This window comes from Schistocerca americana, chromosome 4, assembly GCF_021461395.2.
Source record: "Schistocerca americana isolate TAMUIC-IGC-003095 chromosome 4, iqSchAmer2.1, whole genome shotgun sequence".
Taxonomy (NCBI): Eukaryota; Metazoa; Arthropoda; class Insecta; order Orthoptera; family Acrididae; genus Schistocerca; species Schistocerca americana.
This window is the reverse complement of record NC_060122.1, coordinates 654182182-654200503: the sequence shown is the minus strand read 5'-3', so window position 1 is coordinate 654200503 and position 18322 is coordinate 654182182.

Genomic DNA, 18322 nt, shown 5'->3' with positions numbered 1-18322 from the left:
CCAATGATGGTCGTATGCGTGTTTGGCGCCGTGCAGGTGAGTGCCACAATCAGGACTGCATACGACCGAGGCACACAGGGCCAACACCCGGCGTCATGGTGTGGGGAGCGATCTCCTACACTGGCCGTACACCACTGGTGATCGTCGAGGGGACACTGAATAGTGCACGGTACATCCAAACCGTCATCGAACCCATCGTTCTACCATTCCTAGACCGGCAAGGGAACTTGCTGTTCCAACAGGACAATGCACGTCCGCATGTATCCCGTGCCACCCAACGTGCTCTAGAAGGTGTAAGTCAACTACCCTGGCCAGCAAGATCTCCCCATTGAGCATGTTTGGGACTGGAAGAAGCGTCGTCTCACGCGGTCTGCACGTCCAGCACGAACGCTGGTCCAACTGAGGCGCCAGGTGGAAATGGCATGGCAAGCCGTTCCACAGGACTACATCCAGCATCTCTACGATCGTCTCCATGGGAGAATAGCAGCCTGCATTGCTGCGAAAGGTGGATATACACTGTACTAGTGCCGACATTGTGCATGCTCTGTTGCCTGTGTCTATGTGCCTGTGGTTCTGTCAGTGTGATCATGTGATGTATCTGACCCCAGGAATGTGTCAATACAGTTTCCCCTTCCTGGGACAATGAATTCACGGCGTTCTTATTTCAATTTCCAGGAGTGTATTTTCTACGACAGTAGCCACCAGAGGAGTGCCTGCTTCCCTGTCTACGTACTGACTGCCTCCAGAGCGCTTTTTTGCCAGCTGTTTATAGTCCCGACGATAATTTTTCCATGCCATCAAACACAATTTTTTATTAACACTTGAAATCTTTTCATTTTACAGATGTGTTTTGCAAGTTAAATGACACATCTTCCTAGTGTTCTTCGCAGTATCTGCTTATAAAGTTTGTGTACTTACTACTTATCCCGTAATCCTTAAAATACTACAACTATTCTTAGCATTATCAATGTTCACACAAATACAACTTCCTTAAATTTAGAACAAATTTATTAAATTTCCACATACTAAAAAAGGGTAGAGTACCAACTGTTGTACGGAAGGAGTTACTGGGAGCAGTTTATTGTCCCTTTTTGATATATAATTTAACGCCAATTTTTCGAGTCAGATTGAGGTGGACCACATGTTGTGTCATCTCCATCAAATCGTCGTAAGGTCTGCTGTCTCGTGCTGAAATGGTTAAAACGTAGAAAACTTAATGACTTCTAAATTATTGTTAATATAAATGAATATTAGCGTAAAGGAAAGTATAAGTAAACGCTAGCTTTCAGTTTTTGATGTTAGACTTTTATTCTACACAGGCTTGTCTTTCTTTTGAGCCATCACTCAGGTTTGTGAAGTTAATGTTATAAATATTGCAATTATTCTAAGTTTGTCATAAGAAGTACACATTTATCACTGTGTTATCTTTTTATCTGATTACTTAGTAAGTTTCTGCTTTTTGCCTTGAAAATGTCTTTAACTTGAAACATCACTGTGTACCAATTAATTGTGACTGGGGTTTCAAACCGTCTATTAGGAGGTAGCTGAGCCAGCACGAATACAGTGGAGCCGACGGTGAATTTCCGAAGGAAGTCGCATTCCACTGACCTGCTATTTTGACAAACACATCGGCTGGCAAATCATTCTGGACAGACAGGTGACAGTTACCATCGTCTGCAGACCGAGCATAGCTATTTCTTTTCTCCTGCCAGCCGAAACCTGTAAAACGCTAACTGAGAGGCCTCCTCTCAGACTGGCGTACTCTGTTTCGATCAGTGCTTAGAGTCCTGTAAGTGATGCACTAATGAGCCAAAACATTATGACCACTTCCCAACGCGAGGCTGTAAGCTGCTTGGTGGCGCTGAGAGAACGTGACGCCGTAAGAGAACTGTATGAGCGGAGCACAGACCAACGAAGAATCATTCTAGTCACGATAAGTAGTGCGAATGCGAAAATCTGTCGACTTTAATGCCTTTGACAAAAGCCAGATTCCAGAATGAGATTTTTCACTTTGCAGCGGAGTGTGCGCTGATATGAAACTTCCTGGCAGATTAAAACTGTGTGCCCGACCGAGACTCTAACTCGCTCCCGAGTTCGAGTCTCGGTCGGGCACACAGTTTTAATCTGCCAGGAAGTTTCATAAACGCCAGATTGCTTAGGCCCAATGCTGGGAGCGAGCGCCTCGGAAAAGGCGAAGCTGGTCCGCTGTTCGCGTGCTAATGTCGTGAGCATCTATGAAAAGCGGTTGAAGGATGCTGAAACCACGCGTAGACGGCAAGAAGTTGCACGTCCGTTCCTCATCACAGGACAAAGTGGTCGGAGGCTTGCTTGCTCTCCATAGCAGAACGGGCTGTGATATGTGGCAGATATGACGACAGAGTACAGTGTTGACGCAGACGCAAGTGTTTAGGAGAACACAGCTCAGTGCACAGTGTTCAACGTGGTGTTCTGCAGCAGAGGACTCCTGCGTGTTCCCATGTTGACCCAACAGCAATGTGAATTGTGATTACAGTGGGCACGGGATCATCGAAATGGGACCTTGGAGCAATGGAATCGTGTCGCCTGGTCAAATTAATCCCGTTTATTGTTACACCAGGTCGATGGTCGTATCCAGATACGCCGTCTTCCAGGCGAACGACTGCTCGAAACATGCAGCGCGACACAGACGCAGGCCGGTGCGAGAAATATTATGTTACAGTGGACATCCACCTCGGCTTCCATGCGACTTGCGGCAGTACTCGAAGGCGTCATGACAGCTGTGGAATTGGTGAATATTATGAAGGACCATCTGTAACCCTTTATGCTTGATGTCTTCCTCAACATCTTCCTCAATGGCATCGTCCAGGAGTATAATGTTCCGTGTCAAAAGGCCAGAAACGTGCTGCAACGGTTTGAGGAGCGTGATAGTCGACTCGTGCTGATGTCTTGGCCATCAAAGTTGGCTTATCAGTATCTAATGAAACCCAGCTGGGACACTGTCGGCTGCCACGTCCACGCCCACCTTCAGTCCGGAACCGCGCTGCTGCCACGGTCGCAGCTTTGAATCCCGCCCCGGACGTGGATGTGTATGATGCCCTTACGTTAGTTAGGTTTAAGTACTTCTAATTCTAGAAGACTGATGACCTCACCTGAGATGTTAAGTCCCATAGACCTTAGAGCCATTTGAACCATCCACGCCCACAAACCAAGCGCCCGTAAATTACGGGAAGTCTGATGCCTGATACCACAGACCTCTAGAAACTTATCAAGTACTTTTCTAATCCATGGCACGTACATTCACTGCTGAATTGCATTCCAGAAGTGGAACCACACGCTTTTAAGTAAAGATAATGTTTTGGCTCATCAGTATACACTGCAATCATAATTGACGATGCCGTTTAGTTAAGATTACACCACGTTGGGACCGACTGGCGCGGAACACTAAGTTCATTAACATGCACTGAATGTTATCTTCCAGCATAATGTTGCTCTGAGCACCTTGGGACTCAACTGCTGTGGTCATCAGTCCCCTAGAACTTAGAACTACTTAAACCTAACTAACCCTAGGACAGCACACACATCCATGCCCGAGGCAGGATTCGAACCTGCGACCGTAGCAGTCGCACGGTTCCGGACTGCGCGCCTAGAACCGCGAGACCACCGCGGCCGGCGCGTACGAACAGTCAACCAGCTTTGCAATTTCCGAGAAGCTCGTTCCCAGGCGCGAGGCTCTAACGATCTGCTCGCAAATGGGTGTGGTCAGTCGTGTTTGGTCCGTCAGGGTATCAAATGGGCACGTTTTGACAGACAAGACGAAAATCTCCTTACAAGGGAACCTCCCCATCACACCCCCCTCAGATTTAGTTATAAGCTGGCACATTGGATAGGCCTTGAGAAACTGAACACAGATCAATCGAGAAAACAGGAAGAAGTTGTGTGGAACTATGAAAAAATAAGCAAAATATACAAACTGAGTAGTCCATGTGAAAGATAAGCAACATCATGTACATTCTTGGCTTAGTAGCGCCGTGGTCCCGTGGTTAGCGTGAGTGGCTGCTGAGTGGAAGGTTCCTGGTTCAAATCTTCCCTCGAGTGAGAAATCTAATTCTTTTATTTTGAGACAATTATCAAAGTTCAGGTACTCACACGTAATGAACTTCGCTCTCCAAAATTCCAGTTCATGTTCAGATTTGCTTGGACATATGCAGGATTTGACGGTCTACACGCGGAAGAATTTGAAAACGTTAAAAACATATGTTTTGACAGAGCACAGGGAAAACTGTGCGACTGTGAAACTGTTGCATTTATTTGTTGCAGTCTATGTGATAAACTCTTATATTTTCATCACTTTTTTGGGAGTGATTATGACATCCACAAGAAATCCTAAATCGGGCAAGGTAGAAGAATCTTTTCACCCATTCGCCAAGTGTACAAGTTAGGTGGGTCGACAATGTATTCTATCATGTGACGCACATGCCGTCACCAGTGTCGTATAAAATATACCAGAGGTGTTTTCCTGTGGAGGAAATGGTTGACCTACGACCTTGAGATCAAATGTTTTCGGTTCCCATTGGAGACGCACGTCCTTTCGTCTACTAATCGCACGGTTTTGCGGTGCGGTCGCAAAATACGGCACTAAACTTATTACAGTGAACAGAGACATCAATGAACGAACGGACACATCATAACTTTGCGAAAATAGAGAAGGTAAAATTTTCAGCCGTGGGAAGACTTGAACCGAGGACCTTTCGATCCGCAGCTGCTCACGCTAACCACGAGACCACGGCGCAATTGAGCCCACAATGTTCTTAATGTTGCATATCTTCCATACGGACTACTCAGTTTGTATATTTTGCTTATTTTTTTCATAGTTCCACACAACTTCTTCCTGTTTTCTCGATTGATCTGTGTTCAGTTCTTCAAGGCCTATCCACTGTACCAACTTATAACTAAATCTGAGGGGGGTGCGATGGGGAGGTTCCCTTGTTAGTAATAATCACCACGGATTCAGTAAACAGAGCTATGGTGATATACAAGTCTCTATATCCGGCTATTAAATACACTGCATCGTAGTGAACGACCCCCAGCTTGTTTACCTGTTCATCTGTTTACGAAGGATTTTGACGTACGCTGTCGAAGAAAAAAACCAACACGAAAAAGGAGTAGTGCGACATAAACTAGGTAGGCATGTTCCTGTATATCTAAAGATGAAATCTATTCAAATTTCGCGCCAGTCGCATAACAGTGTCACCAGTAGTGCCACTATAATTTTCCATACGAGGTTTTCTTTAAATAAACGCTATAACGATCATGAGTGTTAGTTACCTTTGAGATTGGACGTGGTGAGTTGATGTCAGTCACGAATGCCTTTAAGACCGCGGAGACGCCATTATAAACACTCACTGAGTTTGAATGAGGTCTTGTAATAGGTCTACGAGAAGCCGGATGTTCCTTCTGCTATATTGCAGAAACACTTGGCAGGGATGTAGTCATTGTGCATGACTGTTGGCAGCGGCGGTCATGACAATGTACAGTCGTAAGTAGACTGAGCTCCGGATGGCCACGTCGCAATACCGAGGGCAAGACCATCGTGTTCGGTATATGGCTCTGACGCATCGTACTGGAACTGCAGCAGCAATTCGAGCAGCATTTGGCACCACAGTGACATAACGAACTGTTCCAAATAAGGTGCTCCAAAGAGAGCTAGCTGCCAGATGCCTTGTAGCGTGCGTTCCACCAATCCCATAAAACCGCAGTTTGGTAGAGATAATTTGATGACTTGGTGGAGATTTGCTTTCTTTTTTGATGAAAGCTGGTTCTGCTTTGGTGCCGGTGATGGCCGTGTGTTTGTTAGGAGGAGACCAATTGAGGTGCTGTGACCAATCTGTCTGTGCGCTAGACACACTAGGCCTACAGATGCAGTAATGGTCTGGTGTGCGATTTCGTATGACGGCAGAAGCACTCTCGTGGTTATCCCACGCACCCTGATAGCAAAATTTTACGTTAGTCTGGTGTTTCGACCTGTTGTGCTGCCATTCATGAACAGCACTCCAGGGGTGAATCTCGCCCACTACCGCTGTTGTGTCGGTCTACATGATGCCTGGAACTGCTCCATTACCAGATCTGCCACCGGTCCAGCACATATGGGACAGCGTCGGATGACAGCTCCAGCGTAAACCACAAACAACAATAACTGTCCCTGAATTGCTGAACCAAGTGCAGCAGGCATGAAACTCTGTACCACGAACTGATATCAGGCACTTTTTCAACACAATTCGCTGCTTGCACTCAACATTCTGGCGGTTACACCGGTTACTAATTTAGCAACATTTCACGTATGTTATGGATTATCACGTACTTGTATTCAAGTACGTTCTTGCAGTATTAACCATTTAAATTTGTTACCTAGACCAATGTATACTTGAAATTTCTTTACTCAACATTATTTATGTTTTGGTGTTGCGATTTTTTTCCATCAGTGTAGTTTCACATTGTTGTTTGGTTAACAAAGTACAACTTAGAATGAAATCTGCCAGGAAGTTTCAAAGTACAACTTACTGAATATCGGACCACATTTTGACTGGATCCAAGCCTTCACAGAAGGTAGAACTCAGCCCAAGGCACCTCATGGTGAGTGGCGGAGAGTACTACTGGTACCACGGTCACATCCGCCCATGCGCTGTTCTATTCATGATTGCTGCACGCGACGAACTATTTGCGATAATTTTCCGTATGAATTTTCATGTCTTTCTTAAGAGACATCATAGTCGCCGTTGACTGAATAAGATATTTATTGTTACTATTGCAATTTCGGCCTTATGGCCATTTTGAAGTAACACTGCGAAGTTACATTCTGTCAGATAGTTTTATATTCTGTACCAGGCGCAGTGTGCTGCCTATGAGACTCCCTGTTCTGCACTCATAGGCAGCACACCACGCCTGATACACGCGGAGCTCGGGGACCACAGCACAGCTACGACACCTGGGGATTGACTTATAACAGTCCGAAACCGGTCGTGTGAAAATAAAGTAATTTACAACTAAAGCGGTATTTTCAACTTCAGCTACATCATTTATATTGTAAACCGGAACGTCGATGACACCCCGTTTGCCTCCTGCCGAAATTACATCTATAGCTTTCGTCCCGTTCAGAACACGGCGTAGAGCTCTATCTTGTTGGAATTATTGAGTCCAGTCAAAAAATTTGGCCCAATACTCGCAATTATTTGGCCAAACAACAATGCGTAACCATAAGAAAAGCCTCCGGTAGCCAATGAACACGTTTTCTACCGTGCTATGGATTTCAAGGACGAACAGAGGGAGGCGTTGTAACTTTTTCACCTGTTTACTAATTTTCAACGGTTTCCAGAAATTAGGAGAAAGATACAAATACAGCGTCTGTAGGGAAACTCTGGGCAGAGTGGGACTCTGGGGCACAAAGGGATTCTGTTGTTTTCTAGACTGGAGAAAGCTGTGATCTGTAACTATAAATCTGAATGTAAAAGAAGGTGCGAAAGCAATTTTGAATTGATTTGGATTGTGATTCGTAAGTGCGATTTGGTTGTCCTTCACGTTTATAGTTGTTTCTATAATTTTTGGTCAATTTAAACACAAGATAGGCCGTTACTGTTAACTGTTCGCCTTTAGATGAAATGTAATCTTAGAGTGCATGTAATTCACAGTAAATTAGTCATTACGCCCCATAAAAGTTGTTGACCTGAAATGTATTCGTGTGGCAGATCGGGAAGCGGTAGAATGTGATAGGTCCTGTTTTGTCCCGTCATTTTTTGGTGCAATTAGGTTTCCAATTGGATATTACTCTTTCCTTTCCTTGCTTTTCCAGATGGCAAGAACTTAGATTAGAGAGACTGATATATAGCAGTTGGATGTTAAATAAATGGAAATGGCAGTTTCAGCCTTTATATCTTTTGATATGTGAGCTTTAAAAGCATATAATAAATTTACCGTACACAGATTAACATTGGAAAGATACGAGTACGTCTATTAAGCCAAGAATAATCCCGACTACAGAGATGACAGATCAGATGGGAACTTTCACTGTAGGAAGAACTTTCACTGTAGGAAAAACACGATGTAGTAGCATAGCTGAGGTCAATGGAGAGAAGACATTTCAGTCCAGGTGACGGAACAGGCCTTGTCATATCATTAGCTTATCACCTCTCTCTCTTTCCAAGCATTTATCCAGACTGGCGGGGTGTGCTGTCATGGTTAATTGGATTAGGAGTGTTGATTTTAAGGGCTGGCCGGATGCCCTTCCTGTCGCCATCATTAATCTATTACCTACCTGAAATAAATTGCTTACCACACAGTTTGGAAAAGAAACTTATCTAAATGGGCAGATCTTGGTCAAAGGATTTGTCACTAGACACCTTATGTTGTCTCTTCGCAAGCCAGGAAATACATTTATCGCACGAGTTAAGGGATTCACTAAAATAACGGTAACAGTAACTTCATATTAAGCATTAAAAATAACTGTACCTTCTTCAAAATGACATTGAAATATTTTTATTGTTAAAGATTTTCTTAAGGTTTACTGTTCCCTAGTCTAAAGAGATAATTAAACAGCTATATTTCTTATGTTCAAGATGATATTCCTAATAATTTCACAAAAATTATCTCACTCCATTTTGTGTCGTGGGTGGAGCAGGACAGGAAATATGCTATAGTTTCTTTGAAAAAAATTATAAAACACATAAAACACAGTTTTAAATGATTTTCGAGTAAGATACGTTACACTACAGGTGACTTTTTATAACTTTTTCTTGTACTCCTTTGTTCTACAAATATTGTTAAACATTATATGTCCCGGTCCACCACCACCTACACAAAAAGGCTCTCTGCAGTGGTGGCTAGCCAAGCTGCAAGTACCCCATTGACTATCTGACCCGCATCCACCTTTTTGTTGGACGAGTCTTTGGTTTCAGCGACGCCGCAACTTATGAAACTCACTTGACTAATTTTTACTGCATGAGCTCCTCCCACGATGCGCTTCTTCTGTTGACACGTTCCTGGACTTTGAAAGAGGTTGTTTCTCCAGCAAATTAATACCAAAATCGTCTGGTAAGTACGTAACCACAAAATTCAAGCGCCTACATCACTATCTAGCCTGTAATTATTATCGGCATTAAAAATAGGACATTTGTTCACCGTGCAAAGGTACTTTCTACGCGGTTTTTCATGTTTCACTTTGTAACATCAAGGGCCGTTCAGTATATTGCACCACTGAGGTTCGACCATCACTGGTGACATGACCTGTGCTAAGCAAACACTCGTCACGATCCTTTCCAAGCAATACATCCCTATAAGTAAACTCATCCAGACCTGTGACGGCAGACACGCCAGTCTTCTTAGGAAACGTAATCAAAATACTGTTGTTGACATCGACTGTGACGAACAGTTATTCTCACTCGGTTAAACTGTTATGGAAATTTTACTACGTCTCTTTATCTGGCAAACAGCAGATTTAGTGGCGCAGTTTTTGTATCACTTGCACTTCAGTGACATTGACGAGTACACACCTCCGGACCTCTGAGTATCCCTTCACTCAAACAGCGTCTTACGTTTCTTCCTTTGGAAGTTATGCTTATACTAACCTCCTAGAAAGCAGGAAAATCAAATTTGGCCCGTACATATGATACATCTTTCCCTAGGTCAGCGTGCTCACTGTTTGCCAGACCATTTCTCCTCATGTCTTCTGGAACAACAGTAAACAGGGCTACATTTTACATCCTTGAATGTTACTACTCCAGTAACTTCAAGATCGCATAGAAACCGAACCTCCGTTAACTTCAAGATCACATACAAGGCAAGGGATAAGTTGGATGAAATGCGGATTTCGTAATAGAACTGGAACATTTTGACCGTATCCTTTCGACTCTAGTAAGAAACACTTCATTCTTTACCTTAAGCTACGTTATTACGTAATAGTACTGCCTGTAATGAGCATGGCATTTACTAAATCAAGGTCAATAAAAAGTCAACCCTTAACTTCCATTCAACTATCCTCATACAGGCAACAACAGCCACGGACGCAGCCGACCGCGAGCCTCGGCGTCTTCTGAAGACGGCGCTTACCCACAATGCTTCGTGCCGCTACACATCCGGTCGAAGGACAGTACCGCACGCAGAAAGCGCTTCTCTTATCTCGTCAATTTACGTCAGATTATAGTGTACCCCGGGACGATTTCGAGAGATTGACTGCGTTGGAATGTTTCACGTTCGTGCCCCAAATCCAACATTCGGATTTCATCAATAACATGACAAATTAAACTGACTGCAGTCCATTGTTGGTCTTGCTGAAAAAATCTCAACATCAGCTTCCACTGAACTGCTTTTGGCACATGTCAAACGTCTATATACAACGGTGCGTCTCGCCATAACTTTAAGAAGTGTGAGGTCACAAAAACATATACTTCCGTAAATTAAAAAAAATGGTTCAAATGGCTCTGAGCACTATGGGACTTAACATCTGAGGTCATCAGCCCCTAGAACGTAGAACTACTTAAACCTACACATCCATGCCCCAGGCAGGATTCAAACCTGCGACCGCAGCAGTCGCGCGGTTCCGGACTGATCCTTAAATCACGGTAGAATTAAGCTGTCTGATGACTAGCACTATTTTATCGTATTTTAGTTTGAACATAAGAGTTCAATTAGCCCTTGTGAATGTTAATGTGGAAGCAGCTATATTTCTGTCAATTATTCCTCCTACAGAAAAATAATGTGATAGTTTAGTAAGCATTACTCTATCCTCTGTTAGTTCATGTTACGATGATGCCCAATTTCAGGCCTGAGGGTTTGTATCAGAGAGCTATACCATGTAACTTAACATGGAGGGTAAATGTACCAACAGTAACTAGAAAATAATCTGATTATGTATTGAATGTTTAACACTGATCTTTACGTTTACAAGTCTAGCTGATACTTTGCCTGTAGGTGGGAAATTCGTCGAGAATGGTGTACTGTAGACAAAATACTAGTTCCATGAAGCCTTTACACTTATAGATCCCTAACCGCACATTTGTTGTACGTAACAAAAGCTGGCCTTTCTAGTGCAACGTCATTTAACATAACGATTGCACAGTGAAGTAAATTGTTATTCCATTTCAGAAGTGTAAACCGAAAGGGGCACTTATATTACCTTACTTATTAAAAATAAGTAGCTTGTTTAAAAATTCTATCAAAAGTATCGAAAATAACACTATAAGAAAAGAATTTTTAGTGTGACATGTGTGATGTCTTTTGCATGGTTGTGGGATATTACGTGTACTTAACAGCATCGTTGTTCCATTCCTGGCTTATTTTGTGCATAACTATCAATCGTGGTACTGTAACAGTGGTAAACCAAGGAGTAAAATTAATATAGGGAAGTGCTTCTAAATTGCTTAGTAGTGTTTTCTGTGGAACAGATTACATACTTCACTCTGTTTATACTAATGACGTTTTAAAAGTGTAAATTTTTGTGACAGTAGATAATCAAATTAAGCTGATTCCACTGAAGACAGGAGTGATAGGTGTAATGAAAAGGTCGTAATAGCACCTGTTATCGATTTCTGTACACAGTATGCTTCTTATGAGCAAAGTCAAAAAGAAGTCACACTCTTCTGTGTGTTTGTGACATTGGATTTTTGCAAATACTATTCAAGTAGAGTAAATGTGAGATCGAGTTGCTATCTAGTGGTTTCATCAGTGTAAGTGAGGGCATCAGTGTAAGTGAGGGCCAGTTTTTCTTATCGTAAAGTAAATAAAGCACGCACACAGCCCTAAACATCTTAAAATTTGGTAGGCGCAATATGTACAGTCATAAAACCATAGATTAATATCAGTTTCAGCCAAATTTATCAACAAGAATATAAATCAGCAATAGTATAGTACTGCAAAACAAAATAATGTACACCAACACAAAATTAGACGTAAAAGAAAGGACAGTATCTAATACGTCAAGTGACACACAATATAGTCGCTGAGGATTGATTAGATAATGTCGGTGCATTCATTCATTTTACCTAGGACCATAATTCCTTAGGATTTTCTGTCATATCAGTTTTACTTTCAAATTCTTTGAATGCTTTTCGCATTTGTCTCATTATTCTCACTTTTGGGCAGTTCAGACACTTTTTGTCAATTAGATTTTGACATCGTGGTACTCTTAGGGGGTCTGTAACGCTATCTAAAAAGTAAAACTGCACTGTGGGGAATAAAACGTACCGCAAAACTACACAAACTGATCGCTACCTAGATGCCACCAGCCATAACAACACAATAGCATTCCTAGAACGTTGGTCCGAGAAACATGTTCTGTACACCATGCGCAAAACTTAACATATGATATGGAACACCTGAAGTTGGTATTTAGAAGGAATTGATTCTTCGGAAAGCAGATGCACCGTGCCTTGCAGAGCGGACCATGTTCGAAAGTACAACTATATGAATCGATTTCATTTGCTTTCTTACAATGTGCTACGAGCGTGTTATTAAAAATAGGCAGAATTTTAAGAAATTTCAACATGAAGGCTGCGTTCGTCTGTCAGCCAAGACTAGTGCTCTTCTTGGATATGGGGCTAAGGAAATTTGGTATTCATTGGAACTGTGGTAAATCTTAAGCTGGTAGCGTTTGGACAAGATAGATGTGTGGGTCATCATCGTCACACAAAGTTACAGCAATGCAACTGATCACAAAGTGACGCGTTTCGGAATTATTTCCATCTTTAGAAATCTAGATGCAAAGGTTGCACAAGGACAAGAGCGCTATCAGACGTTCCGTAGCATGAGATGAGAGACTGCTTTTTGTTACTAATATGAACTTATGCTAGCTTCACACCTGGATCTCTGAAGGTAGAAATAATTCTGAAACACAACACTCCTGATCAGTAAAGTCATTCTGCACCTGCTGTATGACATTTTATGCGACCTAACCACCTTAACGACAGATCTAAGCTTAATAATGAGACACATTCAGTCGCTGTTGCGTCTTCTTATTGGATCGATGTTCCGAAGGAAATAAGTTGTCTGACACATTTTTCAATTGTGACAATGCCTCTATCTTAGCCACTCGTACAATCTTGCATTGACCTGCATTAAAAGACACCAGTAGGTACAAGACTTTGATGATTAAATACGGCAGCGATATCCCGTTTTTGTCTGCCTTCTGCTTAGAATAAACATTCAAAAATTAGAAGTTGAAAGATAAATCTTAGAATCATATCATATCTTAGAATCTGAATATAACCAGTTTAGTAAATAAATAATCTATATAAACTTTGGTCACCTACCGGCAACGCTGTTCGTATTCTTGGAATGGGGCAATATCCACAATAATTGGCGCATAGGACAATTACTCTGTCGACGGCTCCAGCTTAGAATCAAGTGGAGAAGACTCAGAAACATCATTGTCTCTTCCGGAGATGACGCTCAGTTAATCCATCGAAATATTGTGTCACACTGACTTAAAAATACGGTTGCAAAGGCGAGAAGAATACCACAAGTTATTTCGCCAGAAAGTCACGGAACTGGATTTCGCTTAAAACTATGAAATACAATCCGCGCTACTATCCTCACACAGGCAACTCAACACGTAAAATTACAAGGGACTCAGTGCTTTGGTATTACGATTTATAAATCAGGTTAATATGGGAGAGTAAACTAACCAGAATGATTTACAGTTTCGAACGTTCTAATCGAAATGTCATTACTTGATGCGTTACTTCTTTCTGTTGTGTATTCATACAGCTGTAGATCTTGTTGCGTTCGTTCCCTGGATCCATCGCTGAGACGTTACCCCTGCCCCGCGGTTTCCCGCCTCAGACTGGGTGTGGGCGTCCCTCCCAGGCACCCAATCTTCACGCGTGGCGTGGCAGCGCGCACCGTTCCCTCCATACCTCCAGACGGCTGGGCCGCCGATCGACCGCCAGACTGGAGGGCCCGCAGGGAAAGTGTGGGCAATGCCGCGGCCCTGACGTGTTGGAGAGCTGCGCGCCATATCGCGCTTCCTGCAGGCGGAGCCGTCTGCCGGCACTTGACCTCCCCTCACACTCCCTGCTCCACGTAACTCGCTCCAGGGTCAACGATCCCCGTCCTCTGTTCCACTTGGCACGTCTCAGGTGAAAGACGAGGCATCAAGGACGCCGCTCAAGCCGTTGGTGTTTACAGAGGGTGAAAAGATGAGAGTCTGAGACAGCAGAACTTCGGAAATGAGAATTTTCTATAAATCCAACTGCCGTTCTTTCTCCTCCACTAAATTTGACGTTTACAGTATTTTTAATAACATGCGACATCAAGAAAGTACATTGATGGCTATTAACATCGCATTAACCAGAAAAAATAGCAAATAGCGAAATTCTCCTTTTCATATGAGAAATAATTCGCTATAAAAACTGTGGGTGAATTAGTACTCATTGTTGGGACCTCAGTCATGAAGAATGGGTCTAAAAATGTCACATACGATTACGCCATTCCATGCTACTTCACACTGTGCCAGAATAGAGGTCTTGGATCGTAGTGACTGGAGTGTAGTGGCATCCCAGTGTCTTGGTAACCAAGATCAGCTGAGACATGTGCAGAACGTGCTCGCCAGGGCAACAATCGAACGCCCTCTGTATCGAGATAGTACGCGACAGAATAGACAACAATCCATGTTTCGTTATCTCGTTGAAACAGAATCTCACGAAGACCTCGAAGACGTATAAACGGCTATCCAGATTACCAGCTGTGGGAACCAGAGCTAATTTTGTATACCCAATAGCAAACCATAACATGTCGCCAGGTGTTAGGCTCGTATGACCTATTGAGGCTGTAGCTGGTGTAAGTGGAGATATTTATATATGTGGCAACTTAATCTGTATACTCTTCAGTCTGTTGGTACTTTATTGTTAGAGCGGAACAATCTCCCCAAAAACATGTCACATAATTTACTAAATGATGTAACTGCATCACTGAGTGGACTATAGTTGTCGGTATAGACTTAACGTTTTGCATCCACACACCACATTCCCATACCTAACTTTCTTCCCATGAGAAAATAGGCATTAATGGTTTGCTCTTGACACATGTAGTAAGAGCTGCTAACAAGCTAAAAAACATGCCACTCCAAATATCCATAGTTATTGGTCTGCAAATGACGTAAATACTGATGCAGTTTTGTTCAGTACTCTGTCCTGAGTGACCAATAGAAATATTTGCACTTGTACCCCTTCCACTCTCAACAGGTGACCTAGTAGATAATGTCGGGTGTTCCATGAGACATTTTGCGGATGATGCAATTGCACACATAGAAGTCACAACGGTAGAAAATTGTAGCGAAATACAGGAAGAGCTGCAGCGGGTGGACGCAGGGAGTACCAATTGATCCTCAACATAAAAAAAGATGTAATACCCTGATAATATGTAGAAAGAAAGAAACTTTACTGTACGATTACACGATTGCAGAAAAATTCCTGGAAGCGGGTACTTCTATAAAATACGTAGGGTTATCCACGTGAGTGGAAGAACCACATAAAGTAAGTCGCGAGTGAGTAAGATGCCAGTATTGCGATTCACTGAAATAATCCTCAGAAAATGTATTCCATAAAGAATGGAAGTATCTCACAAAACACTCGTTCAATTTATACTAATATACTGCCAGTCAGACTGGGATCTGCACCAGATAGGACTCATGAATAAGACCCAAAGAAGAGCAGTACTTTTCGCTAGAGTGTCATCTAGTAAGCACGAAAGAGTCACGCAGATGCACAGTCCATTCCACTCACCGACGTTGCAAGAGAGGCGTTCTGATTCACGGTAAGGTCTACTGTTAATATTCTGAGAGTGTGCGTTTCCAGAAAAGTCAACCAAAATATTGGCTCCACCTACGTATACATCGCGGAAAGAGCATGAGAGTAAATTTAGAGAGATTCGAGTCCACACACAGGGTTGCCAACAGTCGTTCTCGCCACGAACCATAAGCGACTGGAACAGGAAAAAGTGGAAGTGGCAGCTGTACACGAAGTACCCTCCGCTACACACTGTAAGTTGGTTTGAGGAGTAAACAGTGATCAGCCAGAACTTTGTGACCAACAACCTACTATTGATATTGACCCTCCCAGGCGACAGCAGCCTTACCTGGCGAAAGATGACTTCTAGTCAGACACACACACGGTGCATGTAGTATCAATGAGCGTGCTGTCCGCGTGTAGAATGGGGAAGATGCGCTATCTATCTGAGACCGACCAAGGGCAGCGGCACGACCGTTTCGCAAGCTGCACGACTTATCGTTTGTTCAAGGAGTGATGTGGTGAGTGTCTTCAGTACGTAAAGAAACCAGGGTGAAACCACGTCCAGACGCCATGGGGTTGGGCGGCCAGTCCTCATTACGGATGTCGAACGTCGTAGGCTGGACAAACTGGTGAAACAGGACAGGCGGCGAATTGTGGTGGAAATAACATCAGACTTTAATGCTGAGCGGAGTACAAGTGTTTCTGAACACACAGTGCAGCGAGCACATATGACGATGGGCCTCCGTAGCCGACGACCCATGCTTGTATGAATGTTAACAACACGACATCGGCAACTGCGGCTCAAATGGGCACTTGACCATCGGCACTAGACGCCGGCCCAGTGGCTGACCGTTGCATGGTCTGATGAATCCCGATACGTTCTACATCATGCCGATGCGAGGTCGCGAATCCGTCGTCTTTCAGCAGGGTACCAGTTCGTTGACGTCTGTACTGCGGGACGAAGACAAGCCTGCAGTGGCTGTGTTGCGCTCTGGGGCTGCAGACGACGTACACCCCTTCATGACAATCATGTTTCCAGACGACAGTGCCATTTCACAGCAAGATAAGGCCAGAGATGTGATGGAGCACAGTGGTGAGTTCCAGTTGATGTGCTGGACCCCTAACTCGCGAGATCTGAACCAGATGGAACACATCTTGGACGTGATTTAATGTCGCGCCAGTGCCCATAGCATCACTTCCCGGAATTTACGGGAATTACGTGTCTTGTGTGTGTAGATGTGGTGGCAACTCCCACCACTGGCCTACCAAAGCCTCATTGCATCCATACCACGACGCATTGCCGCTGTTATCCGTTCCGAAGGTGGACATACTGGCCATTAGGTAGGTGATCATAACGTTCTGGCTGACCAATGTAGGCGTAGATGAATATGCAGACGATGACGTATGCAATGTGGCAGCGTTCCTTCTGCTCAGAGCCTCCACACACTGATATGATCATCAGGATTCTGTGTGCATTGACGGGATACTGAAGAGACGACAAGACGATACTCCTTTGCCCAGTACTATCATTTGTCAGCGTGACTCCCTCTTCTCGTGTGTCAAGAGATGGTGCAACAATGGTCGACGGGTTGACGACTTGTAACACCTAATCGCACTGCTCGCGTTAATAGGCGTACGTGTCTAATAGCACGCAAGCCCTTTTCCTAACTCAAGGCACTTCGTGTGTCTGTATGGTCCTCTCGGACGTTACTTGTATGGGAGATCTTACATGCGGAAGAACCCACAGATTACATATTCGTGCGACAGTCATCTCAAGTAGTAATATCGCGGGGCGATAAGCCACAGCCGCTACAGCGGTCGATTACCGACACTCGGCAGTAGACGTTTCTCATTCTTACACGAAGCTTAACACGATCATACCACAAGAAATCGACATTGATAAGCAATTTCTAAATGATAAAGCTGCGCCGGCCGGAATGGCCGTGCGGTTCTAGGCGCTACAACCTGGAACCGAGCTACCGCTACGGTTACAGGTTCGAATCCTGCCTCGGGCATGGATGTGTGTGATGTCCTTAGGTTACTTATGTTTAATTAGTTCTAAGTTCTAGGCGACTGTTGACCTCAGAAGTTAAGTCGTATAGTGCTTAGAGCCATTTGAACCATTTGATAAAGCTGCTGTGTGACGTTTTCTTATATGTGGTGTTGGTTATGTTTACTTTGAACGGTTCCGCTGAAACCATTTGCACAGTCACTTCACGGCAGTTTGAAGCGTGCTGCATACCGCTTCCATGTTCTTCCATTTATAACGAACAGCCGTGAAAATATAACTTTAATCGTCTTTGCGGACAAATCTCGGCATTCAGGGCTGAGCCGTGCAAGGCTCGGGTTTACCCCATATGTTTGTCATCTTCTGTTACGGTACTGCCTCCTCGTTTTCTTATTTCATTTACTGGCGTCACTAACTTCCTACCTTTGAGTGGCAGCAGCAGTGGGTATCGATAAATGAGCCGTAGTACCATCTCTGGAGCCACCGATAGTATTTCTGGGTCGTCGTGTGTCTGAGTAAGTTCGGCATGGACCAGCAGTTCGGTCGGGACGCAGCAGGAGTGAAG